We start from the raw sequence: 27,796 nt of genomic DNA on the forward strand, positions 1-27,796 counted from the left end.
GGGGAAAAATGATAAATATTGTATACGTAACTTTGAGTATAAAGATAGGTGACCGCCCCGGAGGGAGGGAGTGTGCTCATGGCTGGCTGCTGAGCAGACCTCTGTCGGGCCGAGAGAAAATCTTTTAGATAAGCAATTAATTAACACCGAGACCGAGAAAAGATTTGAAGCCTCTTCTCGTCCTTTGAAGCGCGGGCTGCCCCAAGGCCACCCCGGGCCTTTCCAGGCTATCTAAACAGCCAAGAATCCGACACCTGGGGAAGCTGCTCTGGCCACCCGCAGCAACCAATTCCTTTTCCCAAGCAGCAGCTCCCAGCGTCCTCCTCCAAAGCCCAGAGAGGGAGCAGCTGCCCTCAGCCCTGTCCTTTACCGCATCCCCATTCTCATGGAATGTCTCCCCTCGGAGAGAAACTCCCAGAGAAGAGAAGTGTGACCACATCCCCTCCTCCCCTGAGCTTGATCACTTCTTTTGATTCTTAAGGACCCAGTCCATCCGAGCAGTGGTATTGCACTGAGAGCTGGGACTCCAGCAGGGGATCACCCCACACTGCCCAGTGTGCGCCAGGCTCAACAAGGTCTGCTTCCCCCCTGATTCCACCAGGCCTCTTCCCTTGGCTGTGGTTTTGCTGGATAGTGGGTCAGGACAGTGAGAATCTCCTTCATCCATTCATTCACTATTTAGGACCCTGCAGACACTTCCTCAATTTCTCTCCAAGGTGACCTCAGCCCACCAATGATGTCACAGCTCTTGTCCATTTGGTCAAGAATCCCCTAGGAGGACACTCTGATCTCTCCACCAAGAGCACAAAGCAGCAAAACCCCAGAGGAAAATCTTCCCCTTGGGCCCTGCACCTCCTTGGGTGAGTTCCAGAGCAAACAGTCAAGGCAGTGGCCTGAAATGTTTTCCCAGCTGGGTCATAACACTTCTCTGATGGATCCACTTTGTGCCTGGGGAAAGAGATGTGCAGAACCCGTCACTAATGCCCTGGAATGTCAAACAGGAATCACAGCCTTGGACAGCTCTCAGGAACCACCTCACTGTGGATTTTCCTTCCTGGAGGCCCAGGATGTCTGAATGTCCTCCTGGTGCCTCAGGGCCTGGGTAAACAGGGCTTGTCAGAGATGCTGGCAGGGCACCAACACCCCTCCTCCTCACAGGGCACCTCTGTTACCCCAGTTAGCTCCGAGTGGCTGCCTGGGGACAGGTGCCCACTTCCCCATGTCCCTGGGATGGGCACATCCTGCTCAGGGCCAGTGCTGGCCGGGGCCCAGAGCCAGGGCCATGACCCAGGTGCTCTGGGAGGGCTCTGTGGCTGCAGGTGTGAGAGGATGAGGGGCAGGGCAGGGCATATTCCCCTCTGTTGAGTGCTCTGGGCATGGAGCTTGGTCGGGTTTGGCATCTCAGGGAAAGGGATATCAGGTTGTGTGGATGTGGGAATTGTCACTGCTGAGCCATTCCCCAGCCCTCAGCCTTGTCTGCAGGTGATCAGCATTGCGCAGTGCTCCCCAGTGTCTGTAGTGTCTGAGATGCCAATCAGCCACCTGATCACATGTCCCTTGTTCCCCTTGTTCTCCCACATGTTGGGTTTGGGGCCGGGCTCAGCTCTGGGGTGTCCCCCAGGGAAAGCTCTGGGAGGGGAGGGGCAGCAGGAGATGGGGGAATCTGGCACTGGGGGCTGTTGGAGGACGGATTGTGTTGGACTGGGGGTTGTCCCCACAGGGTCCCCAGGCGCCTTTGGCTCCCTGCCTGCCCCCCTTGGCCCCCCAGGTGCCTGGGCCCTTCCAGAGGCAGCTGCCCCGTGCAGGAAGCTGGAACGATGCCGGGCAAGGGGGCTGGATCCGTGCCACAGGTGGGGTAGGATGGACTCTGTGCCAGGGCTGGGCTTGTGGCCAGGGCTGGGGGCTGTGCCAAGCCGGGCTTTGGCCTGGGGGCTGGCAGGGAGGGTGCAGGGAGGAGTCCCGGCAGGGATAAAGGTCCTCTTCACCTGCTGCAGCCTCAGGCAGCGCTGCCCAGAGCCAGAGGAAGATGAAGGTGGCTGTTCTCAGCGTGGCCCTGCTCTTCTCCATCCTGCTGTGCCCCCCGGCACAGGCCAAGGTGAGGCACCAGCCAAACGCTTTCCCCACTTCCTGCCCTTTCTGGCCTCCCATCCCACCCTTTTGGTCCCTGCTCTGTGTCCCATTCAGGGTCCCCAGGTGCCCTCCCACTGACCATTCCTGAGGCCTTTCCTTCCATGACCCCCCTCAATCCTTTGCCTTTCTTCCTGGCCACTGCAGAGTGCTCCCCCTGTACAATTCCCTGACTCACCCCCACTCCCACAGCATCTCCCAGTCCTGTTGCTTTTGTCCCCACCTGTCCTCATTCTTCTGTCCCCACCAAGCCCCTCCCTTGCACTCCCATGTCCCTACACTTCAATTCCTTTCTCCTCCCCTGTACCTCACAGCGTACTCCTTCCACACCCCCAGCCCTGTCCCTTGGGCCCTCAGTTGACCCCAGATCAGTGTCTTTGGGTCTCCCCCCACCTCAAACAGATCTCCTTGGAGGCCCTGAATTCCCATCCCTCTGCCTGTGCCCTGCTCCCTGCACCTGTGTGTCACCCCAGCCCCACAAGATCCAGTCCGGACCCAGCCTTTGTTCTCCTTTCCAGGCACTCCTGGAAGGAACCCAAGATGATCTCCGGGAGGTGAGTGGGCTGCTACCTTTGGAGGGCATCCCCTCAGGGAACTGGGGGACAGTGGTGTCCCCCCATCCCTTGCTGGCACTGAGGACATCCCAGTGACCAGCGAGGTCTCCTGGTCTCTCTGCAGTTGGATTTAGACAATGTTGTGGTCCTGGAGACGCCTCTGGTGGGTACCACATGTTCTGCTGGTGTCAGACCCTCCCCTTGCATGGCCACCACAGCCCAGGCCCTCCCAGTGTGTCCCAGCACAGCCCAGTGCACACCTCCTGACAGCTCAGACAATTCCCTTCCCCAGGGCTCCTCCCCAGGGAAGCCTTTGCCCAGGGCCCTGCAGCATTCCCATCCCTGTCATGCCAGGACCCCCTGGATGAGCCAGGACAGAGCCCCTGCCCCATCTGTGCCTCTTGGCCAGGAGCCCAGTGCTTCTGGGCAGCAGCACAGCAGCTCCTGCACCCCATTGCTGCCACAGCCCCTTCCCCAAGGCCCCCCTGCTCTCCCCTGCCTCCCAGTGCAGCCTGGTGCCCCCAGTGTGTCTCTAACGCTGCCTTTTCCCCAGCCCCCTGTGGCTGAAGAGCTGCGGGCTCTCCTGCGGCAGAAGCGCCTGGCTGCCGCTCTGGATGCCTAGGTGAGCCGTGCCTGCAGGGATAGGGCTGGGGACAAAGCCCATCCATGGCCCAGTGGGCTCCAGAGGTCACCTTCTGGGCTTTGTCTTTTAGGGTGTGAAGGACCAGTGGACTTTATCCTCTCCAGTGGCATGAGGAGATGATCATCCCTGGAGGAACCCCCTGAACTCTTTGAGCCCTGGGCCATTTCCCCTGAATAATCACTCATCAAGAATCAGTAAACCCTTTGACCAAAGCTTTGCTCTGTGTCCATGTGTGTATCTATGGGTCTGGATTTCCTCCTTTCCGGCGGTCCAGGGAAGTCAGGCCAGGTCTGGGCTCTGCTTCCTTGACACAGTCTGTGTTTTCCCCCAGACAAATGGTGTGTTTGGAGTTGTGCAGAGTCCAGGGGGAGTGGATTGACTGGGGGGGTGGGTTCCAGGTGGTGAGAAAGGTTTAGGTTGTTATAAGTAAAAAATCTGCCAATTAAAAAAAAAAAAAGTTTGCAGTGTGAACCAGTTACACCAGTTGCTGCCAAGGTGGAGTTCTACCTGTTTGTTATTGTAATCATTGGTTGTTTTTGTTAATTGCTCCTTTTGTATCAGTATGGCCCGGCCTAAAGCTAACTTAATAGCCCTTGTCCCCGGACAGTGAAAGGAGACATGGGGGTGGGGGGGCATCAGAGGGCATGCAAAATAACCTTGAGACCAGCATGCCATGGGAAGCCACCCTACCGAACTTACTGAAAAGACTCCAAAAACAACAAGCCAACACAGAATTAAGAGATCAAAGTTATGTCTGGATGTGAGGAGCAAAGTACTGAGCCTGCAGAGACGCTGAGAACCTTTGTTGCCTCTCACCCTGAGCAAAGACCTCAGCTGGAACAAAGACCCCGAGACTAGAAAACCCAAAAGTTGTAACATGGGGTATATCCCCACTGCTCTTGTGAGGGTAGGACCCTCACCTTTGCCCCTTAGTGGACAAAGCTACACATTCCTCCATTCCTGCTCCTCCGAGTCATCCTGGGATCGATGACAGAGAAGCTGCGGACCCGTCGAGCCTCCCAACCTTAAGCTGATCACTTTTCATAAAGGCATTAAAAGGAGAATAAGTCTCCTGCCCTGTTTATTCCATGGTTCACTGTGAAAGTGGTAGGAATGGCCTGGGTTTAAAAGAAAAATAAAAATTCAAAACAAGCTTTCTTTTAAAACTTTTTCTCCCCGTTTCGTGGCTGGTAACCATGTGGGTGGCTCATCCACACAATGGCTGCTCTCCTTTTTATATCCTTGCTGCTGCAACAGGCAGCCCTAGCTCCTCCCAAAGGCTGTCTGTTGACTCTTGGTTGCTGTCCATTGGTGTAGACTGCTTTTGTGGAACTGCATTGGAGGGCAGGTGTTGCTAAGCCGTGCCTCTTAGGAACAATCTGCCCCTCCCCAAATGCCCGGACTGCCAAGATCATCCCAGGATAACAATGCTGGGTGGCGGGGGACACATTGCAATAACAGAGCTATAAATTTGTACAACTTCTCTTAACATACTAACCATGTTCACCCTTTAATTGGGAGAGCCAACCATCTCATTACTCATCTCTAACACTGTGGCATTCACATTGTCTGAAAAAATCCCTCCGCCAAGGATTTTTCTCCTGGGAAGCTAAGTAGCCTCAGAGAAAAAGGAAAACAATTCTTATCTCATTTGCTTCTCATGTGTTGTGCTCATGTGCAGAATGTGTTTGGAGATTGTTTACCCACAGGTGATTTGTTTGATTGGATTCTGGTGTGAGTTATTTTGATCATTGGCCAATTATGGCCAAACTGTGTCGAGACTCTGGAAAGAGTCAGGAGTTTTCATTATTGTCTTTTGAACATTCACTAAGTATAATTTCTCTGTTCTTTAGTATAATATAGTATAGTATAGTTTAGTATAGTATAGTTTAGTATAGTATAGTTTAGTATAGTATAGTATAGTGTAGTATTCTTTAATATAAGACAGTATTATAAAGTAATAAATTAGCCTTCTGAGAACATGGAGTTAAATGCATCATTCCTGCCTTCATCGGGCATCCCTGAAAATACAATGGAACACCTCCAAAATTCTTCATTTACTCAAAAGAATTTAAATGCCAAAAAAAAATCTTCCTATATCAAAAGTATGTTGAAATTATTTCTTGGTCTTGAAATTTGGTTTCCTGGCGGGATGGGGCTGCTGAGTCTACCTGTCTACAGGGCCCTGCGGGGCTGTGGGGTTTCCTGGGTGAGGGGCCCTACACGGTCGCCTGTAATGCCTGGCCACGATGGGGTAGAGCCACGGCAGTGTCCTGGAAAAGGGCGAGTGGTTCTACCTGGCTCTGGGGTTGTTCTTGGCCGCTGGGTCCATCGGCTCCAGCAGGACTTGGGGAATATCAGAGTGAGCCAGGTGGATCAGTTGTCCCCGGCCATCCTGAGAGCTCACCAGAGCTCAGTCATGTTTGCTGCCTCCAGTTCCAATAGTGAAGGAACCACTGGTGCTGACATCGCCCCACGGAAGCCTCACAGCAGAGATGGCACAGAGCATTGCCCTGGCAGAGGGGCAAGGAAAATGTCTTGGCCATGAGCAGCAGAATGGCCAGAAAGCCCCTGGTGCAGGAGTTCCCCACCCCAGCAGGATGAAGGCAGGTTTGGGTTGCATTCCTGCTGTCCTGGCAGTGAAATTCTGAGCAGAGGACACAGAGGTGTCTTCTCCACGAGGCTCACAGGTGACACCGAGATGCTGTGCGGGACCTGAGCCCTGCCTGAGGCAGACTCAGCCCAGCAGGAGCCCCAGGCTGACACCGCGCTGGAGTCCACAGCTGGATCAGGGGCGCCGCTGTGCCGTGAGTGGGGAACAGCTTCCCCTGAAACAAGGAGAGCTGAACCTTGGAGCCACCTGCTCCACAGCTGGAATGGTGTCAGTGTCAGGGAGCAGACTAAAGAGGAGAGGGAGGCCTTCGGTGTGAGATTCTGAGGAAGCTTTATTCATCAAAGGGAACACGCACCAAAGAATACCAAGCACCAGTGCGCTCAGGATTTTATATAGCACCAGAACTGTGGGTGGGCATGATCACTGAGCCAATAGGGAATCAGGGAGGGAGGAGCAAAAGGAGGGGAATACATCTCAGGGACCAATGGGATAAGGGGGTGGAGAGGGCAGGTCACATGGGCCAATGGGGCGTCATCCATGAGGGGAATTCCTGAGGGGCGGAACCTGCAGGGGAGGGGTTTACAGGAGACTGACAGGGAAGGGTCCAGAACAGGGGCAGAGTTTACAGGGATGGATAGGGAAGGCACTGGAATACAGGGTGGGGATTATAATGATTGAAGGGTAAAAGGGGAAGGATATAACCTGGGAATAATCCAGCTTGGGGAAAGACAACATGCAGGGGGTGAACTGGAACAGACCATCCAAAAAGCTATGAAGTAAATAGCGCCCAATAAAGAGGGATGCAGGGAAGGACCTGTCTTGTGGTGCAAAAAGAAAGGATCAATCCTGTGCTATTTTTATACAGTCCCTTTATAGGCTTTTTTGTAGGGTTTTTTAAGAACATCCCCTGTCTATCCCTAGTTGGTCAGCAACAAGTTGTTACCCTGTATTGATTTGTCACTCAAACCCCTGGTGTGTATGTGCAGGAAAAGTTTGTGAGAGATAGTTTTCATTTTTCTAAGAGGGAAAAAACAGTTTATACAGGTGGCTGGTGTTTATCCAGTCTTACAGCTCTTTTTCAGGGAAAGTAGATTGTTTCCCACAGCCCTAGAGCTCTTTCTCAGGAAAAACAAGTTGTTTTTCACTGCTCCACAACTCTGTTCTCACAAAGAGTTGTCACCTTTCTCATGGCTTCTGCCTCTTGCTGTGATTTATTAAAAGGCCTTCAAAGGATTCACCTTGAGCAGTACAAGAGCCCAGCCGAGGCTACACTCAAAATGGATGGATGGTCAGGAGTTTTCACACTTTTATAAGGTTTGGTCCGTTTAAATATTGGGATTAGTTGTCCAATTACAGCCTCAGGTTATGCAGTCCCATCCTCCCAGTCTGCTCTCCTCAATTCGCTGTTGTTTGCACTTTTTGTGCCTGAAGCTGCAACAGTGTCCAGTTCTGGGGCTGGAAAGGATTGTTTTGTCTGACTACACTGTGAAGAGAACTTGCTAACACTGTGTGTGAAGTCCAGAGTTACAGACTAATGCAGTAGAGAATCTGGAAATATGACAGCTAAAACTGAAGGCATCAGCCTTTTCCATGTTCCCTTGGTTCCATGGGGATCCACAGCATCACAATGGCCGCTTGTTCCCGTGAGGTTCCCTGATGTCACCGTGGTGTCCTTGGACCCACCTGGTCACAACTACCCATGGTTCCATGACGTTCTCCAGCGTCACCATAGTCACTATCAGAGGATGGATGAGATCAATGTCCTGAGACACTGTGGGATGAGCTGTCAATCAGTCACACAGTGGGGACAGTGCTAACCCAGCCCTGATTGCCTGAGTGATCAGAAATCCCACCTGGGGGGAGGCCCACAAAGGCCCGGAGGCTTAAAAACACGGAGCGCAAGGTGAGCCCCTGGTATGGACTCTGCCCTCTCCTGGGGTTTGTGTCTCACCCACACTGGAACCCTAGGAGCTGTTAGTCATATGTGCATCTTTCTATAGAGCTTCTGTCTTTCTGTCTCTTTCTTCTCCTTCTAATGCTCTTTATATGGAACATTTTTGGGTTCCTCAACAGCTTACGTGTTCAATGATTTCTACGTCAAATGAACTAAGGTAATGAAGTTACTGCTATGATAAGTGTTTTCTTTGTAATTTGATGTTGCATGAAATCCTCTTCCAAAGTTTCTTGGTTTTTTGTACTTTGCCTGTAAAATTTTGTGTAATTCCTGACTTCTTGCGAATATCTGGCTGGTGTTTTTCCTGTGCACCAAACTCGAGTAAAGGTGGTAGATGAATTGGTGAGTTAGCACGCAAACACCGAACGGAGCTCTGGGTGTGTGGAGGATCAGGGCAGTGTGAGTCGCGCACAATCCCTGCAGTGGGGGGACACGGGTCCCTACCGGGGTTTAGGGTGCCCCGAGTACAGCAGCAGCACTGAGTAGAGCCAAGAGGGGCCCAGTGCCCAGGGTGGGACGGTGGTGCTGGGGGTTCAGTGTGCCGCGGGTCAGGTAGAAACCGTAAACCCACTGGAGGCCCCTGGGGGGATTGGGGTCACAGGGCAGGGCAGGGCTGGGGTTACAGGGCAGGGCAAGGCTGGACCTGCCCCTTCCTCCCCCACACACAAAATGTTTAGAGCCAACAATCTCCTCTGGTCTGTCACAACAGGCAATGCTGGAGGTGAAATCCCAATTGTGGCCATTGGCACCTGGCTGAGAAGGACAGTTCTTTTCCATGGGAAGGAAAGCACAGAGCCTCAAGCAGGTGAGAGCCAAGGTCAGCTAGACATGTCAGTAATAGCAGATTTTGGATTGAGGGTATTTTGGAGGTGGAAACCCAATCTCGGCCATGGGCACCTGGAGAAGCAGGACAGTTCTTTCTCATGGGAAGGAGAGCATGGAGCCTCCCCCAGTGTTTTGGGGACAGATGAGAGGTGACCCTTGTGAAACTACTGCCAGCCAGACTTGTCCTGGCAATATTCTGATGGGAAGAATTCCTGGATATAAGGAACTTTGGAGGTGAAATCCCAATTCTGGCCATGGGTGCCTGGAGTAGAAGGACAGTGCTTTTCCATTGGGAAGGAAAGGACAGAGCCCCAGTGTTTCAGCAGCACATGAGAAGTGAACCTCAAGGTGCAATGGTCACCTGGACCAGTCAGGCAGTCCATGGGAAGCCAAACCAGTCAGAGGTGTTCTGTGTTCCCTTGGTTTTATGGGGCTCCATAGTGTCACACTGATGCACTGGATCCATGGGGTCCCACAGTGTCACAGTGCCCCCAGGTGTCAGATGGTCCTACAGTGTCACAATGGTCCCAAGGATTCCATGAGCCCTTGCAGTGTCACAATGGTCTCTGTGGCTCCCCAGGCCCCACAATGTCACGGGACTCCTCTGTTCCATGAGGTCTGCAATGTCACAATGGACCTTTGGACCCTGGGGCTTTGCTGTGTCACAATGGTCTCCTTTGGCTCCACAGTGCCACAATGGACCATTGATGACAGGCCTGCAAGTGAGGACTCCTGGGATGTCACCGTGGAGCCCCCATGAGTGCCTGTGACAGATCGGTGCCTTTGCAGCCCAAGGTCCCCCGGGATGTCACCATGGAATGGCTGTGACTGCCTCTGTCCACACAGCTCTTTACCATCCCCAGAAAGCCCTGGGAGGTCTCCATGGAGCCCCTGTCTGTGCCTGTGACATTCCAGCTCTGGAACAGCCTGGAGACTTCTGGAAAGTCACCATGGAACCTCTCTGAGGGCCTGTGACAAATCTGATCCTTAGCAGGCAACCATCACCAGCCTCCTGTTGTTCTGTTCAGTTTCCACGGCAACCATTACCAGGAACCTGTTGCTATGGTCAGTTTCCCTGGCAACCATCACTGGTCCCCTGTTGCTATGGTCAGTTCCCACGGCATCCATCACCAGCCCCCTGTTGCTATGGTCAGTTTCCATAGCAACCATCCCCAGCCCCCTGTTGCTATGGTCAGTCCCTCAGCAGCTCCACGGAGACCCCATGCCAGGGGTGGTTGCCATGGACACCAGCTCAGGCCTGCAGCCAGAGCCCATTGCCATGGCAACCATTGGCAGCCCCATCCCCAGGCTCATGGGATCCCAGAGCCACAGAATTGGCTGAGCTGGGAGGGACCCATCAGGATCCTCCAGTCCAACTGCTGGCCCTGCACAGGACACCCCAACAATGCCAGCCCGGGCCTGGCAGCGCTGTCCAAACGCTGCTGCAGCTCAGAGAGCCCTGGAGCTGGGACCCTTCCCTGGGGAGCCTGGGCAGGGCCCCAGCAGCCTCTGGGCAAAAACCTTTTCCTGACATCCAACCTGAGCCTGCCCCGGCTCAGCTGCAGCCGTTTCCTCCGCCCCTGTCTCTGGGCACCAGAGGGAAGAGGTTCCCACAGCCCCAGCCAGGGACCCGCTCCCAAGGCTGTTGCCATGGCCACCAAGGCTGGGACCAGCTGGGATGCTCGGTTTCCACAGGCCAGGGTTCAGGAATGGGATTCCCCAATTTCCTGCTCCCGTTAAAACTGTGATGTCCTCGCTGCCCTCCCACCTCTTGTGGAAAGAACAAAAGGCAAAGATCCCAGGCTGGGATAAGAACAATTTATTGGGAACAGCAACGAGAAAAAGAAAAAATGGAACAGAAACAATTTGGATAACAGAAGGGACTGTTTACAGGGAAAACTCAACAAAAGTCACTGGGTCTTCCTGGCCACAATTTCCCCTTCCTGGAAATTTCACCCTTCTCCTCAGGGAGAGAGAGAGAGTCCATTTCCTGCCCCTGGCAATGACCTGAGGTGGGAGTGAATGTAATGACAGGACCATGGCCGGACCTTCATGTTTTTCTATCCCATATCATGTCATTGGCAGGGACAGGAAAAGGTAATGGTGTCTTGCCAGCATGGATCATGGGAACATAGATCATCAGGGCTCTTTCACAATGTGGATACTCCAATGATTGGAGTTGGGGCAGTGCACAAAATCCTCCTGCACTTGGGGCATTGGAGGCCTTCCCTTACCAGTGCCTCCATTGGTTGCTGGTGAAGGCAGAGTTCTGGGTGAAGCTCTTCCCACACTGGGGACACTCATAGGGCCTCTCCCCAGTGTGGATGCGCCTGTGCCTGATGAGGGTGGAGTTTTGCTTGAAGCCCTTCCCACAGTCAGGGCAGCGGAAGGGCCTCTGCTGTGTGTGAATCTGCTGGTGCTGGAGGAGATTGGAGCTGCTCTGAAACCTCTTCTGACACTGGGGACACTCGTAGGGCCTCTCCCCAGTGTGGATGCGCCTGTGCCTGATGAGGTTGGAGTTTTGCTTGAAGCCTTCCACATTAGGCATGGAAGGCTCTGCTCTGTGTGACTCTGTGCTGAGGGATGAGCTGTCTGAACCTCTCGCACTGGACACTCGTAGGCCTCCCCCAGTGTGATGCGTTGGTGGCAACGAGTTCTGACCTGTAGCTGAGCCCTTCCCACACTCCCCACACTCGTAGGCCATTCCGTGTGGATGCGTTGGTGGCGGATCAGGCTGCTCCTCTGCCTGAAGCTCTTCCCACACTCCACGCACTTGTGGGGCTTCTCCCCACAATGAAGCTGCTCATGGACCACCAGCTCTGAGCTCTGGCTGAAGCTCTGTCCACCTTCCTGGCTAAGGGAGGGTCTTTCCTCCTCAGAGCACCCCGGACGGGGTTTGCAGCCTCTCTTTCTATGGAATCTCTGGGGAGTTTCCTCCCCGTTGGATTCCTGTGCCCAGGAGTCACTCATCATGGCCTCTTCCTTGACGTTCTGCTGTGGGGATTTGTCCTCCCTGGTCCCAATCGTCAGCTTATTGTCTGGGGGAGGAAAGACAAGGAGAGGATGGGATTTGCCTCCATGCCAGAGGGAAGGGGAAGGAGATCCCCCCAGTGCATCTCCGGTAGGATGGCATTGGCACCTAGATTGTCCTGCAGCCGGGGGCCATGCTGGCCTGGGAGATGGAGCAGGAGAGAGGGGGAAATGGGCACTGACTTCCTCCTCACCTGCCCGAGTGTCCTGGGGATCCTTCCTGTTCCTCACAGCCTCCTTTTCCATCTGGCAAAGGTTTGCAAATGGGAAATCCTGTTTTGGGAGAATAACAAGGGATGACCACATTGAGTTTTGTACAGGTTTGAAGGAAAACCTGGGAAAGGGTCTAAACCAAAATTGCAATTCTAAACCAAAATGAAGATCAAGGCAATGATACAGAAACACTGCCTTAAACGGACAGAGTCAGGATATAACCTGACACCCTGTTGGTCAGGGTGGTGGCTGCAGTTCTATTAAATTGTGGCTGCAGTCCTGTGGGAAAGGTGAACGTAGTTCTGTCAGAGCAGTGATCCTGCAGAAAGGTCTTGTCTTCCTCTGAAGGTCCAGTGGTGGTTATGGAGCTCTTATCCTCTGGCAATCCAGTAGGCAAGCTGCTCCTGGTTGTAGCAAGGCTGAGCTTATATCCAGGTAGGAATGCTTAGATCCTCCCCCTGGGCGGAGCATCCCACAATGGGATGATGGAATTTTATCAGTCCTGCAGAGACACTCAATGGCCCATTAGCAGAAGATATCTCCCCTGGAGGGCGTTATCAGGGCTGAGTCATGGAAGAGATAAAGAACCCTGCCCCACCTGTTTATAGCAGTTGATGAAGGTGGGGATTGAAAACATGCATTTGGTTACATCTTGCATGGCAACCTGAAACAGTGGGGTGATCCCTGCTCAGGGGGGTGAACACCACCCCCCTTACCCAAACTGGCTCAGGTGTAAAACCCCCACACACAGGGGACAATATCACACTTGCCCTGCTCCAGGGGAGGTCTCTGTCCCTTGTCACTCATCTTTTCTCTTTCTTTCCATCACTCTACCTCACATTTACTGTTCAATAAAATCCATTTTGGATTTGGTATCGTTAGCACCTTAATTGGGGAAGAGGAATCTCTCTAACAATTTGCATAACCAGACTGTGACATTATTTTTGCACAGTGTGTTTAGGTGCTGTTCTCTGACCCCTAGTGCCTTTGACAACAGCATGGCTCATTCCACTCACTAGGTTGTGGTTCTTTCTGGAAGAACTCTTGGAAACTTGGACACCGTCCCTCCTTCCTCCTGGGGAGCTTATGAAGCTTATAAAAGTTTTTTCTCTTTATGGGAGAAATGATGAGGAAAATGGCTTTTATGGGTGGCCAGTGTAAAGAAAATAATTTGCCGTCTTTCCATATATAGTTGTTAAAATCACTGGAGGAAATGGAGCAAATGTTACCAGCTAGGCTGACAAGGTTCAGTCACCCCACGGTGAGGAACACAAGGCGGCTAAAAGTCCCACAAGAAGCCCAGCTCAAGTAGATCAATTTCCGAATAAGTCCTGAATTCCCAGGATTGGGGTCTTTATCAAATGTGACAATCATTTTTCTCTTTATCCCTGTCACCTTTGTGACTGCTACACAGAGCTTTCCATTCCTTTTAATAATCTGTATTGGGCCAAATTTCCTCTTTCCTGTTATCGGAACCTGCCAGCAGCTGAGCTGGAGCTGTGCAGGAAGCAATGAATATTGGAATTGCCACATCACTGCTTGGAATGTCGGTTTATTCATATTTGGCATTTGTTTTCGCTTTCATTCCAAGTTACTTGTGGGAAGAGCAAATATTCTTCAAAGTGATTTTGCAGAGTCAAGTTTGATTTCTGCCAAGTCTATTTTGTCCATTGCTCAGAGGATTCTCAGGGGGTCTCTGTGCCTCTCGCCCTGGGGGATGGTTGGGAGGGGTTTGGGGGGGGCGGTTTCCTGTCCCTCTCACACTAGGCCGTTCCCCAGGGGGTCTCCATCATTCTCTCCCAGGAAATGCCTGGGGGGTCTCCCTCCCTCTCACCCCTGTGCCAGGGGATGCTCGGGGGTCTCTGTCCCCTCACCCTGGGGGATGCTTAGGTGTTCTCCATCCCTCTGGCCTCAGGGAATGCCTGTGCAGGGCTGGGGACCAGGGGCTCTGTGTCCCTCTCACCGCTGAGGGTGCTCGGGGCTGGGGGGGCTCTCCGACCTTCTCACATCTGGGGAGGCCGGGGGGGTCTCTGTCCCTCTCAGCCCTGCTGTAACCCCACCCAAACATCATCGGGGTCAGAGGGACAGAGACACCCCCAAACCCCCAGAAGGGCTGAACCTGGATTTGGTTTGGGGCTGAGGATTTAGGAAGGGGCTGGAATTGGGGCTGGGGTTGGAGTTGGGGCTGAGATTTGGATTAGAGCTGGGATTGGGGTTAAGGCTAGACATGAGATTGGCTTTAGGGCTGGGGTTGGGACTGGGTCTGGGGCGAGATAAGTTTGAAACTGGAATGTGATTAAATAGAGAACTGTGAGTGTGTTTAAATATGGAGTGAGACTGAGACCAGGATTGGGGTCAGGTTTGGGATTGAGCTCACCCAGAGCGGGATAGGGGGGATGTCATGTTGGGAAGGTTTGGGGAAAATCCTTTTTTGTGGAAAAAACAAGGTGTGAATGCCTTGGGTTGGGGATTCCTGCCATACACATCCATTTCCAGAAGACACCTGATGTCCAAAAATCAAGAGTGAATCAAAAAAAGCCACCAGGAGTTTCCCATTTCCAGTCTCATCCCTCTTGGGTTATGGTTGGTCCCTCATCTCACGGCCGGTGGGGATTCCATCGGTCCTGGGGATCCCTCCTCTCCAGGGTCCTGCTTTTGGATTCTGGGAGATTCTGGGGTCCCAAGGTCCCCCTCTCCAGCCTCCCATCAATCCAGTCACTTGGGGTTCCCCCTTCTTTCCACCACCCTGTCCTGGTTTAGGGCAAATTTGGTTGAAACCCTCCAAAAGGAGTTTCCTCTAGAATGCCGATTCAGCAGCCCCACCCTCAGCCAGTCCGGGAAAATATTTCTAGGAAGAAAAGTCTAAAAAAGCTTTATTTTACAGGCAAAGCATTCACCAGCACAAAAATTGAACAATATTAAGCAATAAAACTTCCTGCTTCTCCAAAATAGATGGCAAACTCCAAAAGTCCCTCCTTGGGTTGTAGCTTTGCGCACTCAGCATCTTATCAGTGCCTTATCAGTGGCTTATCAGTCTCTTATCCGTTTATTATCAGTCTCTTATCAATCCATCCAGTGCTGGAAATGCCTTGGCCCAGGTCCATCGCAGTGGGCCTCAGGTGGGAGCTGCCTGCGGTGTTCTGGTTGTTCAGTCCAGAGCAGGTTTAAACAGCTCCAAAGAAAAAGAAAAATCAAAGTCCAGGGAACTTCTCTGCCTCAGAGACCTAAAAACTGACTAAAAGCAAAGGAGATCTCTGTCCGTCTGTCTGTCCATCCAGAAGCCAGAATGTGGAGAAGTGAGTGCAGTGTATGAAAACAAACTGCAGCTTCTTCCTCCTCCCCTTCTCTCTCAGAACCAGCCTTAAAGGTGCAGAACTCATTTCTGGGCTAAACAGACCATTGGGGGTAGGAGCATCATGAAGTCACCCCAGGACGCCCCTGTCAGGGTCAGAGGGTCCCGTCCCCGCCTCATCTCCGGGCTGCCGGGGGTCCCCCAGCTCCGGTATCGCCCCTTCCCCTCTCCCCGCCCCGGGGGTCCCCTGTTCCACAGCCCCGGCTCTCACGGGGATCCCCAAAACCAATGTCCTGCCCCGTCGGTACCGGGCCATCCCCACGTGGACCCCCCGGGACCCTCCCGAGGGGCGATCGCGGCTCCTCTCCCCCCAAAAAAGCTCCTCTTGGGGAGCCTGGAGATATCCGGGGCTCGAGTCTGGGATCTGCCGGCTCCGAACACTCTCCAAAACATCCTATGGGAGACCCCTGGCTGCAGTTACTTGGGAATTTAGCTACTTGAGCTGGGCTTCTTCTGGGACATTCAACAGCCTTGTGTTTTTCACGTTGGAGTAAATGAACCTTTTCAATCTTGCTGGTATAATTTGCTCCCTCTCCTCCAGTGATTTTAACAAACTTTTCAAGGAAGGACAACAAAATATTTTTTTTTTTACAATCCAGACCCAAAAAAGCCATTTTCCTCATCTGTTCTTCCATAAGTGACTCAGAGGAAGCTGTGTCCAAGTTCCAAGAGTTCTTCCAGAGAGAACCACACCCACCTCAGAGGAGGGAACCGTGCTGTTTTCAAAGGCACTTGGGGTCAGGGAACAGTGCCCTGAACTCACTGCGCCAAAATAATGTCTCAATCTGGTTAAGAAAATTACTAGAGAGATGCCTCTGCCCCAGTTAATGTGCTAATGAGACCAAATCCAAGGTGGATTTTATTGAAAAGTAAATGTGAGGTAGAGAGAGTTAAAAGAAAGAGGAAAGCAGGGCATGGCAAGGGACTGACAAGTGACAGAGACCTCCCTTGGAGCAGTCCAAGTGTGACGCTGTCCCCTGTGTGTGTGGCTTTCCCAGGGTGGGCATTTTACACCTGAGCCAGTTCGGGTAAGGGGGGTGGTGTTCACCCCCCTGAGCAGGGATCACCCCACTGTTTCAGGTTGCCATGCAAGATGTAACCAAATGCATGTTTTCAATCCCCATCTTCATCAACTGCTATAAAAAGGCAGGGCAGTGTTCTTTATCTCTTCCATGACTCAGCCCTGATAACGCCCTCCAGGGGAGATATCTTCTGTGAATGGGCCATTGAGTGTCACTGCAGGACTGATAAAATTCCATCATCCCATTGTGAGATGCTCCACCCAGGAGGCGGATCCAAGCATTCCTACCTGGATATAAGCTGAGACTTGCTACAACCAGGAGCAGCTTGCCTACTGGATTGCCAGAGGACAAGAGCTCCATAACCTCCACTGGACCTTCAGAGGAAGACCAGACCCTTCTACAGGATCACTGCTCTGACAGAATCACGTTGATCACTCCAACAGGACTGCAGCCACCATTTATTGGAACTGCTGCCACCACCCTGACCAACAGGGGTGTCAGGTTATATCCTGACCCTGTCAGTTTAAGGCAGTGTTTCTGTATCATTGCCTTGATCTTCATTTTCTAATCAAATTGTAATTCTGGCTTAGACTCTCCCCCCAGCTTTGCCTTCAACCCTGTACAAAATTTAGTGTGCTCATTCCTTGTTTTCAACCCAAAACAGAATTTTCCATCCTGAAACTTTCGCAAGATGAAGGAGGAAGCTGCGAGGAAGAGGAAGATGCCCCAGGAGCCCCAGGCACGTGAGGAGCAAGTCAGTGCCCCTTTCCCCCTCTCTCCTGCTCCATCTCCCAGCCCAGCACAGCCCCTGGCTGCAGGACAACCCTGCTGCCAACCCCGTCCTGCTGGGGATGCACTGGGGGGATCTCCTTCCCCTTTCCAGTGGCACGGAGCCAAATCCCATCCTCTCCTTGTCCTTCCTTCCCCAGGGAAGAAGCTGAGAATGGAGACCAGGGAGGACAAATCCCCACAGCAGAACCTCATGGAAGAGGCTCTTTTGAGTGGCTCCACAGTGCAGAATTCCAACAGGGAGGACAAGTCCAAGAGATCCTGCAGCAGGAGGGGCTCCAAACCCAGCCCAGGATGCTCTAAGGAGAAAAGACTCATCCTGTGCCAGGAAGGTGGACAGAGCTCCTTCCAGAGCTCAGAGCTGGTGGCCCAGGAGCAGCTTCATGATGGGGAGAAGCCCTACAAGTGCTCAGAGAAGAGCCATTGCCTGATCAGCCACCAGAGGATCCACACCGAGGAATGGCCCTACAAGTGTGGGGAGAGTGGAAAGGGCTTCAGCTGCAGCTCTGCTCTCGTCAACCACCAACACATCCACACTAGGGAGAGGCCCTACGAGTGTCCCAAGTGTCAGAAGAAGTTTCTGAGAAGCTCCAATCTCCTCCAGCACCAGCAGATTCACACTGGGGAGAGGCCCTTCCTCTGCCCTGAGTGTGGGAAGGGCTTCAAGCGCAGCTCCACCTCATCACCCATTGGCGCATCCACACTGGGGAGAGGCCCTATGAGTGTCCCCAGTGTCAGAAGAGGTTTCGGACCGGCTCAAATCTCCTCCAGCACCAGCAGAATCACACAGAGGAGAGGCCCTTCCGCTGCCCTGAGTGTGGGAAGGGCTTCAAGAACAAGTCCAACCTCATCAGGCACCGGCGCATCCACACTGGGGAGAGGCCCTACGAGTGCCCCACCTGTGGGAAGAGGTTTCAGAGCAGTTCCAATCTCCTCCTGCATGAACGGATTCACACAGATGAGAGGCCCTTGCGCTGCCCTGAGTGTGGGAAGGGCTTCAAGCAAAACTCCCACCTTGTCACCCACCGACGCATCCACACTGGGGAGAGGCCCTAACAGTGCGCCACATGTGGGAAGAGGTTCACCAGCAGCTCTGACTTGACCAGACACCAAAGGAGGCACTGGTAAGGGAAGCTGGAAATGCTCCAATTGCAGGAAGAGCTTCGTGCACTGCTCCAGCTTCTTTCCCCATGAGAAAACCATTTTGGGAAGAGCCCGGGTGATCCATGTTCCCTGTGATCCATGCTGGGAAGACCCCTGTCCCGATTCCTTCCCCTGTCAATGACATGGTGTAGAACTGAAGAACATGAGGGTCTGGGCATGGCCGTGTTATTGCATTCACTCCCACCTCAGGTCATTGCCAGGGGCAGGAAAGGGACTCTCTCCCTGAGGAGAAGGGTGTCCTTTCCAGGTGGGGAATAGATGTTGTTGGGAAGAGCCAGGAAGTTGTGTTGTAGTTTTCCATGTAAACAGTTTTATTTATCCCTTCTGTTATCAATATTGTTTCTGTTCCGTTTGTTCCTTATCTCGTTGCTGTTCCCAATAAATTGTTCTTATCCCAGCACAAGACCTATGCCTACTGTGCTTTCCATGGGAGGCGGGAGGCAGCGAGGGCAGTGCGGTTTTAGCAAGAGCAGAAAATTGGGGAATCCCAGTCCTGAACCCTAGCCCCTGGAAACCAAACATCCCAGCTGGTGCCAGCCCTGGTGGCCATGGCAACAGCCTTGGGAGTGGGTCCCTGGCTGGGGCTGTGGGAACCTCTTCCCTCTGGTGCCCAGGGACAGGAGTGGAAGGCACGCCTGCAGCTGAGCCGGGGCAGGCTCAGGTTGGATGTCAGGAAAAGGTTTTTGCCCAGAGGCTGCTGGGGCCCTGCCCAGGCTCCCCAGGGAAGGGTCCCAGCTCCAGGGCTCTCTGAGCTGCAGCAGCGTTTGGACAGCACGGCCAGGCCCAGGCTGGCATTGTTGGGGTGTCCTGTGCAGGGCCAGCAGTTGGACTGGAGGGTCCTGATGGGTCCCTCCCAGCTCAGCCAATTTTGGGGCTCTGGGATCCCATGAGCCTGCCAATGGTTGCCATGGCAACGGGCTCTGGCTGCAGGCCTGAGCTGGTGTCCATGGCACCGACCCCTGGCATGGAGTCTCCATGGAGCTGCCAAGGGACTGAGCATAGCAACAGGAGGCTGGTGATGGTTGCCATGGAAACTGACCATAGCAACAGGGGGCTGGTGACTGTTGTCATGGAAACTGACCATAGCATCAGGGAGCTGGTGATTGTTGCCATGGAAACTGCCCATACCAATACAGGGCTGGTGATGGTTTCCTGCTAAGGATCAGATTTGTCATAGGCCCTCAGAGGGGTTTCATGTGGACTTTTCAAGAGTATCCAGACTGTTCAAGAGCTGGAATGTCACAGGCAGAGACAGGGGCTCCATGGAGACTTTCCAGGGGGTTTTCTTGGGATGGTAAAGAGCCCTGTGGTCAGAGGCAGTCTCAGCCATTCCGTGGTGACATCCCATGGGACCTTGTGCTGCAAAGGCACCAATCTGTCACAGGCACTCACAGGGGCTCCACGGTGACATCCCAGGAGTCCCCAGGCTGCCAAAGGGCCAGGACATCCCAGACACTCACAGGGTTCCTGTCAGGGGCCGAGTGGGAGCTTCAGACAAAAGCTTTATTTTTTTTTTGGAGAAACTCCTGCCGAGACGTGAGGTGGAAAAATGACACTCAACAGCCACCATGGTTCCTCAAACTTGTGCAGGGCCCCTAGACTTCTAAAATTCCTTCTAAGAGAGGAGTCTGGGAGTTTCTGTATCCAATCCCAGCCCCAGTCTTTCTCAAAGGTGTAAAAGATTGGACATTGGAATTGGACTTTATTGATAATTGTCCCACAGGATTAATCATAGAATACCAGATAAATTTATATACATACAGCTCTGATTTTTTCTGATCATGATTAGACAGAATGGTTTATTTACACCACAGAGTAAATGAAAAAAATGAGTTATTGCTGCAGTCTTAGGTGGTCTGGACAAAACCTTCCCCGAGAGTGTCTTGTGGCAATGGGTAGGAACCACGAGAGCACCAGCACACAGACACACACAGAGACACACAGATACACACACACACACACACAGAGAGAGAGAGAGAGAAAGAGAAACGCTGAAAGTGTCCAGAGGCTAAAGAGAAAGGATTGTCCAGGGCATAAATGGAGGGAAAGAGGGTGCAATGGAGAGCACCAGGTATCCAATGGTCTGAGGGCTCAGTGGGAAGGGACCAGTAGGGAATGCCAGGGTAGATGGACAGGGTTGCACACCAACGGGAAGGGAGAACTCACCAGAACATGAACATATAAGTGTAAAAGGGGTAGAGAAGGCCAATGGAGAGGACAGAACTGGGACAAATTAACATAGTGCTGCAGAACACCTGGGGAAGCCTTTTTTCTCACCCTGAGCTGTGAGGAGTGCCCGGAGACTGTGGTATGTCTTTCCAGGGCATTGCTACTGCTTTTTCCCTGGTAGGCTCACAAGTTTGCACAGTTGTGCAGAGTCACAATGATCTCCTTGGTTCTGCAGTCCTGCTGTGGCTGCTGCGTAACAATGGACCTGTGATACCTTGAGGCTCCATAGTGTCACCATGGTCCCTTTGGTTCCACAAAGACCTGCTGGGACATGATGGACCCTTGGTTCCATGAGGTGCCTGGCTTCCCACAGCCCCTCACAGACCCCTATGGCCTCTCAGAGTTCCCCATGGCCCATCATGGCCTCTCAAGGCCCTTCATGGCACCTCATGACTGATGGCCCCTCACAGCCCCTCTCCCCTCACGGCCCCTCACAGCCCGTCATGGTCCCTCACGGCCCCAGGCGCAGGGCTCCTCCAAAAGGAGAAGGGGTCAAGTCCTGCTTGTTCTCCTTTCATTTCAGTCCCTTCACAGCTGCGAGTGCAGAAAGGCTGAAATGGAGCCTTTCCCCAGCGTTTCCCTCAGGGTTAATTGCGGGCTGAAGCTCTGTGCTGGCGCTGGCCCGAGTGCCACCATCCCTGCAGCCCCCAGGCCTTTGCTGTCCCCCCGTGTCCGTTCCCTGTCCCCGAGTCCCGACCGGCTCTGGCAGCACCAGCAGCCACAGCGCAGGGGGCGCTGGCCCGGCCCAGCCGGGGCTCCCGGCCAGGAGCCGCAGCAGCGCCGGCCCCTTCCCACCTGCTCCTGCCTTGGCTCCCAAGGGCTTTTTCCAGCTCAGTTCTGAAGCAGAGCAACCAGCACCCACACACAGCCCTGACTGCTCAGGGCCTGCCTGTGCTGCCCTGAGCCAGCCCTCAGAGGAAGAAAGGATCGGGTTCCAGCGCTGTTTTCAGCTCTGTTTGACTCACCCTGAGGTGACAAGAGGAGGCTGCTGCTGCCTCTGCCTTGGGAATTGCAGATCATGGCTGCTCTTGGCCCTCTTCTGCTTGCCACCTGAATTTTATCCATAAAAATGCAAATGCCTCTTTCAGTTGGTGCTACCCATGGTGCTTTCATGACAGTGAAGTCAGTATTTTTGTCTCGGACATAAAGATCAGCAGATACTGGAATGCCCACCAGCCCCTGAGCACTAAGATGAGGGGAATTAAAGCTTCACAGGCCACATTTGCAGGGCTCAAACAGAGCCCTGTTGCTGGCACTGTTGAAATAGAATAAGCTGAGAGAGGCTGTCACAATTCACCTCTGCAGTGTGGAGTTAAATTAAAAAATCAACCAGGAAAAGCAGAAACCAGAACTTCTCAACTCACTTCACTGCCTCTTCCCAGCAGCAGGAAATGCAGATGCCCAGAGGTGTTTTGCACTGCTGCTGCCCCCAGTTTGAGCCCAGGCTCTGCCCAGTCCCAGCGGGAACCTGAGCCCAGCCCAGGGAGCTCAGCGCTCGCGGGGCCAGGCCCAGAGCCCCGGGCACGGCCGCCCATTGCAGGGCAGCGGCGCAGACGGAATGTCCTGCGGCCCAAACCTCCTGCTCCTGCCACACAGCGCCAGCCTTCTCCCCCTCCTCCTCCTCTCCCAGCACGGCACAAATTCCAGCTCGGAGGAGGCTGCCCCAGACAGCGCTCCGGCTCCTGTTCCAGTTGAATGTCCCTGCAGAGAAACAGGGCATCTTTCAGCCACTTCCACAAGCTCAGGCTTCGCACTTCATAGGGAATCTGGGATGCAAATGGCCTTGTTAAGAAAGCCAAAGGCCAAGGGAATGGATTATAGATTACTGAAAAAAATTCACCCATCTTCCAGGCAAGGTTTACCAAGGCATTTCCTGCATTTCTTCTTTTCAGATTCTTTCAATTGGCTGCTCTGGGAAGTCCAGCTTGTACTGATGCTTATCATGAACTGATTGTGCTCTTGATTTACGCACCAAGACACCAAATGTGGAATCATCTATATGGAACTGTTATGAATGATCAATCAAAAGCCAAATTATAAAAAATCTGAAAAGATTTCTTTATCTTTTTCTGCTACTAAAATATGGTCTTCAAAACCACCACAGCCAAAGAGACAGTGTCGAGCCCAGGGTTGGTGCTGGTTGAACCTGGATCCCACCTCTATTGCACTGGACGCTCCACCATTCACGAGAGCTGCTTCTTGTAGGGATGTGTTATACAGTTTATTATGCCTGAGCAAAGAAGTCCCAGTTTCTTTTGTAACTCTGCATATTCATAGTTGGTTCTTTCACTGGTCAGAGCTGGACATTCGCCGTTTCCTTGTTGATAGCCAGCACTGATCGGATTCAGGGAAGTCACGTATTCACACATATCTTTCTGGTGACTTTGGCTATCTTGATCGATGTTATCAACAGGGCAATGATCACTCTTAGGCGTCTTCCTGACATGACTATGTCTCAGGATAATGGTGATCATCGCACTGGGTGTGATCGTTAGCTGGCCACCTTCAGGAATTTCGGAATTCGAATAGACGCCTGCTTCTCAGGCTGCTTGTGGTCAGAGACTTGTTTGGATTTTGCAATCTTAATGAAATACATGCTTTTATAGCATGAATTATTTTCCAACATACATTGCAACATCACTACAATCTAACAGAAGAAGGCAGTCATACAGATCAGTGTATGGTCAAATTGCCCCCTAATTCTCATAAAGTCCATCTACTCTGCACACCCTTACTTTGTATTTTTGTTTCTCAGTCATCACAGAACTGAGAGCTGCAAGAAAAAGAGAAAGAAATATGAACAGGTATCCCTTCGGTAAGGGAAATACTGGACTGTCAGGAACTAAAAATAGTTGATAGCATCTGTATCAGGCAATTTTTTTACTCTCTACCAGTGTCCATTTCAGGCATCCTGTTAGCATGACCTAGGATTTTGCAGCTAAATGCAATGGGCTGCAATTTGAGAGGCCTACAAGAAAAAAAACTTATCAGACTTTCCCCTCCCCTCCCGAGTGACAGGTGCAAATTACAAAATGAAAGGGCCTACAGAAATTTAAAATTTTCTAATTTTAGAAAAATATAGTATTAGCATCAGATTCCAAGGGCATAGAGATATAGGAGCAGCAAGGAAATGCTCCCAGAAATGTTTTCTAGCCTGAAGAGACAAGCTAGCCATAGGAAGAGGAGAAAGCCACTTTTAAAATGTGTGAATTACTGAATGCAAGAGCCATTGGCCCCGATGGCAAGAGCCATCGGCCTCTGTTTTTAACAAAATGTAAGCTATTAACTTGTGTTTATGAAGACTTTAGTTGGACTTCAATGTTTTTAAGACAGCTTCTGAGCAAAATACAAAGAAACTACATTACATATTAGTAAATGCAGCATCAAGAATAACAACTAAATAGTCCTATCTCATAGTTAAATGTTCAGTTCTTCATAAATTGTGATTAAGACCATGAAATGCAGTCCCTAATCCAGTTAAATCCAACCTACACCTCAGATTTGCTTGTGTAACTAATATTTTCCACTCCTCTCCCTATCCCTTCTCTCACCACAGTCCTCAAGCCCTCAGCCAGGCACAAGCCAACTTCTCACCTCAACTGCTGTTAGCAATCACCAAGCACCTGTTGGTAATTACCTGAGCACCTGCCCCACCCACAGGTCCCTGGCTGCTGGGAGAACAGGTCTGAAGTACAGTCCCGAACACCACCACCCCCCACCAAAAAAAAAAAAAAAAATTAAAATTTTTCTAAATAATTTGAGACTAGTAAAAGATCAGGACATGGAGGGACTTGTTTATCCCCTTTAGGCCAATCAAGAAAAGGTTTATAGCCTTCTTTGGAAAGGGAAGACTGGGGGGTTTTTGTTGAAGCAGAAGCATGTTTTATCAGCCCAGTTTCCTTCCTCATTTGTTCCTGCTGCCCAGAAGGCCATTCACTAGGCATATATATGAATATCTCTGTCTGAAAACACATCTACAGGAGTGCCTGACTTTCACTGGTGCGATTTAAAACATAGTTTTTATTGTAGAAAAATGCAAAAATATGTTCTAGGAGAGGCACATCTTGTGGAGCTGTAAGGACCCTGACAGCACATCTGCTACCAAAGCAACAATTCCTGCTCTGCAGTGGCTTAAGCGGGCTGAGATGGAAGTGTTTCTTCATCAATGCATAAACCACAACAAAGTAGTGGTGACAAGCCTTTTTTCCAAGTCTGACTGAAGGTTTGGGAAGCAGGTCTGCCTGCAGAGGGCACACAGAAGCATGACACGTTTGCCTACTGTGCGCCTACAATTTCTACGCCATCATATCACTACTTGGTCACTGAGCAAGCTGACAGTGTATGACAGGTTATCCATCCTGCATAGAAAGTCACAGAGAGAAGAAGAGAGGAAGAAAACACGGAAGATGACAATGCAAAAGAAGTTGAAGAAATGTGGCAAGGATTGAGCATTAAGGGACAGAAATAAGAAGAGACCATACCCTTGAACTGTAAAGTCCTGTCAGGAAACTGCAAGTACTTGCATATATGAGTTCACCACCTGGACTTGCATGCTTCCCCACATTACCATTATTTCAAAAATTTTGCTTCCTGGACAAGCTGCCAGGTCTCCAGTACCAGTCCTAGCTCCCCTCCAGCAGTCTGCATCTGAGCAGGGAGTTGAAAATAGATCAGGGATTACCTTTTACACTGTAAGCATTTAAGACAGCCAAAGAACTTCGAGGAAAAAGGCCATACTGAGTGCCCAGGACAAAGAGATCATTAGAAATTGGAGGAAGGAAGTATTGATTGAGGGTCACAGTTATGTTGAGGTTTAGCCTTTCAAAGGTTTGTTGCTTTTCTACTGAAAACTGCAGGTGAGAAAGCCTAGGCAGAAAAGGGAAGGAGAAGCTATGTGAACAAACCCATAGCTGTACACAAGGACAGAAGCAGATTTCTTCTTCACCAGGCTGAAGAGAGTAGTTTTATTATTCGAAAAACAAAAGCCAAACTTCCCCAAATCAAATATATATTCTCCCACTACATTTAAATATTACAACAATAAAAATGCACTATAAAACTACTGCAGTAAATTTGTCAGTTAGGAACAACAAACAGGGCACATGTTAATAGTATTCATATCTATCTTTGGAAAGATGAGCAATTACAATCTGCATCCCAGCTCATGCTCAGTATTTACTACAATCTCAAATAACAATAAAGTCAAACACAACAGATGACTGATGTTCCTACCATCTGCTTTCCAAACAGAGTTTTAAAAGATAGTTTATTGCAAAATCAGTCTCAAGTATGTTCAAGGCCTTGGGAGCTCTCTAAGTTTAATTAACATCACACATATAGAATCCATTTTAATATTTGTGTAAAGCCAATATTATAATATTCTAATTTGTATATAACCATCTGTCCTGGGGTGACGTTATGATGCTTGTATATCCCCATTCATCTGTTCTGTACCTTTAAGACCGGCACTGAAGAGTGGAAGTTTTGTTTGGGTTTCTCTTATCAGGACACAGAGACAAGCTGTAGACAGAGCTGTTTTTTTTTTTTACTTCCAGCTTTGGGGCTTGCTGCTTTTGCTTGCTGCTTTGGCTTGCTCTCTTTTTCTGCTCTTGCTTCTGCTCTGCTTTCTGCCTCTGCTTATTAGCTAGTTCTAGCTAAACAGTCCACATTGCTTCCTGGACTGTTTCTCCTCTCCTGTTCCTGTGACCATCTCGAACCTGCTCCGGACTGGGACCCGGGAACACCAAGGGTTCGGCTGCAGCGGCTGGCCCAGCGCCGGAGGGACTGAGAACAGAGCAACCACCCCCGAAAGAGACTTTCTGATTTTGCCATCTTTCTCAGAGCGGTGTCATCGGGTATTGTTCATTTTGTGTGCTGGGGGGTGCGGGGCCAGTCAAATAAACAGGTTCTTTCCACCTCTCTCCGAGGAATTTTTTCCCGAACCGGTTGGGGGGAGGGGCCGTGTGGGTTTCGCTTTCTGGAGGGGCCCTCCTTTGCAGATTCTTTAACAAATTTGCCCTAAACCAGTACAAATCTTTGGCGCCCAAACGTGAGGTGAGAGAGAGAGTGGAAAAACCCTGTTTTGACTGCATTTTGGCTGCTATTACTCTGTGTTCGTTTAAATCAGCTAATAGCCATGCTTTTTGGATTCATAATGTCTGTTGGGGTGAAGGTTTGCATGCATTTCTGGTCCCTAGGGTTTTTTGAGATTTTAATACCTCTCTGGTCCCTAGGCTTATTTTCCTATTCAGAAATAGCTTTAGTATTGCCCCTAATACGTAGTTTTTACATCAGAGGGGCTGTGACCAGAACAGCTATCCTGCTGGGTTTGGTGGCAATAATGTGCAAGAAGTTTATAAACACGCTAGGGTCTGCTCCAGATATGAATGGTTCATGGCTATGGTTATGCATCCAGTTTGTCGCAGGAGGAGCAGGAGGGAATGAGGTTTTTCAGCCTCTGCTTTCCTCCTTCTCCTATGAATCAGTTGCATCACTAGTGAAGGATGTTCAGTTTCCTCTCAATGTTAAAGAAACCATCTTCCTGGTATTCAATCTGGTAACCTTCCTCTATACAGCCTGCTGCTTCTCTAGAATGAGGGCTGAGATTTCTAGACGGGCTGATGAGACCCCTGACTCAGGAGTAAACCCTGGTGTGGAAAATCCTAAGTGGTGTGGGAAATGGGAGGATATGGGCCAAATCCTGAAGGAATTCTCTGACCCTATAGTGTGGGATTTTCCCCATGAACAAATTCAGAACCCAGCTGAGGTGGGGAAATATCTGAAAGAGAAGTACCAGGATGAGCCTAAGGAGAGGAAGGTCATTGCAGTGAGCTGGGCCCTGGCATATGCTTATCGCACACTGCTAGATACTCTAGGAAAGCAGACAGAGGCAGAGGGGCAGGGAGATAAATCAGCAACTGTCCCGGTGACTCAGGCTGTAGCTAACACTCCAGGCTCGAAGCCAGCATCTAAACCCATGGCTGTTGCTACCAGCACTAGAAGTGGGAAATGCACAGCCAAGACCAATCGACCAGTGGATGATGATGATGATGATGATGCAGGAGAAGGAACCTCAGTGCCTCCTGACATAAAGTCAGGAGTCAAAGCAGCAGGTGCAAGATCAGATGCAAATATTGAGTCTTTTTCCCTGAAGGACCTTCGTGGCCTACGGAAGGATTACACTCGAAGGTCTGATGAATCCATAATTAGTTGGCTGGTCCGTCTCTGGGATGCTGCAGGCGAGGCTACCATTTTGGATGGCACTGAAGCCAGGCATTTGG

The 27,796-nt window shown here is 51.3% G+C and overlaps 1 long non-coding RNA gene and 1 pseudogene across 1 annotated transcript; both read left to right on the forward strand.

The window, feature by feature from the left end:
• Positions 1-2,011: 2,011 nt before the first annotated feature.
• LOC135441903 (uncharacterized) lies at positions 2,012-3,518 on the forward strand. Its single transcript, XR_010438577.1, has 5 exons — positions 2,012-2,095; positions 2,646-2,681; positions 2,806-2,844; positions 3,235-3,303; positions 3,395-3,518. It is a non-coding gene; the product is annotated as an uncharacterized LOC135441903 (long non-coding RNA).
• Positions 3,519-17,025: 13,507 nt separating this feature from the next.
• LOC135441902 (zinc finger protein 239-like) lies at positions 17,026-18,251 on the forward strand (annotated as a pseudogene).
• The last annotated feature ends 9,545 nt before the right edge of the window (positions 18,252-27,796 follow it).

The sequence above is a fragment of the Zonotrichia leucophrys genome, unplaced genomic scaffold, assembly GCF_028769735.1.
Source record: "Zonotrichia leucophrys gambelii isolate GWCS_2022_RI unplaced genomic scaffold, RI_Zleu_2.0 Scaffold_663_27796, whole genome shotgun sequence".
NCBI classification, from domain to species: Eukaryota; Metazoa; Chordata; class Aves; order Passeriformes; family Passerellidae; genus Zonotrichia; species Zonotrichia leucophrys.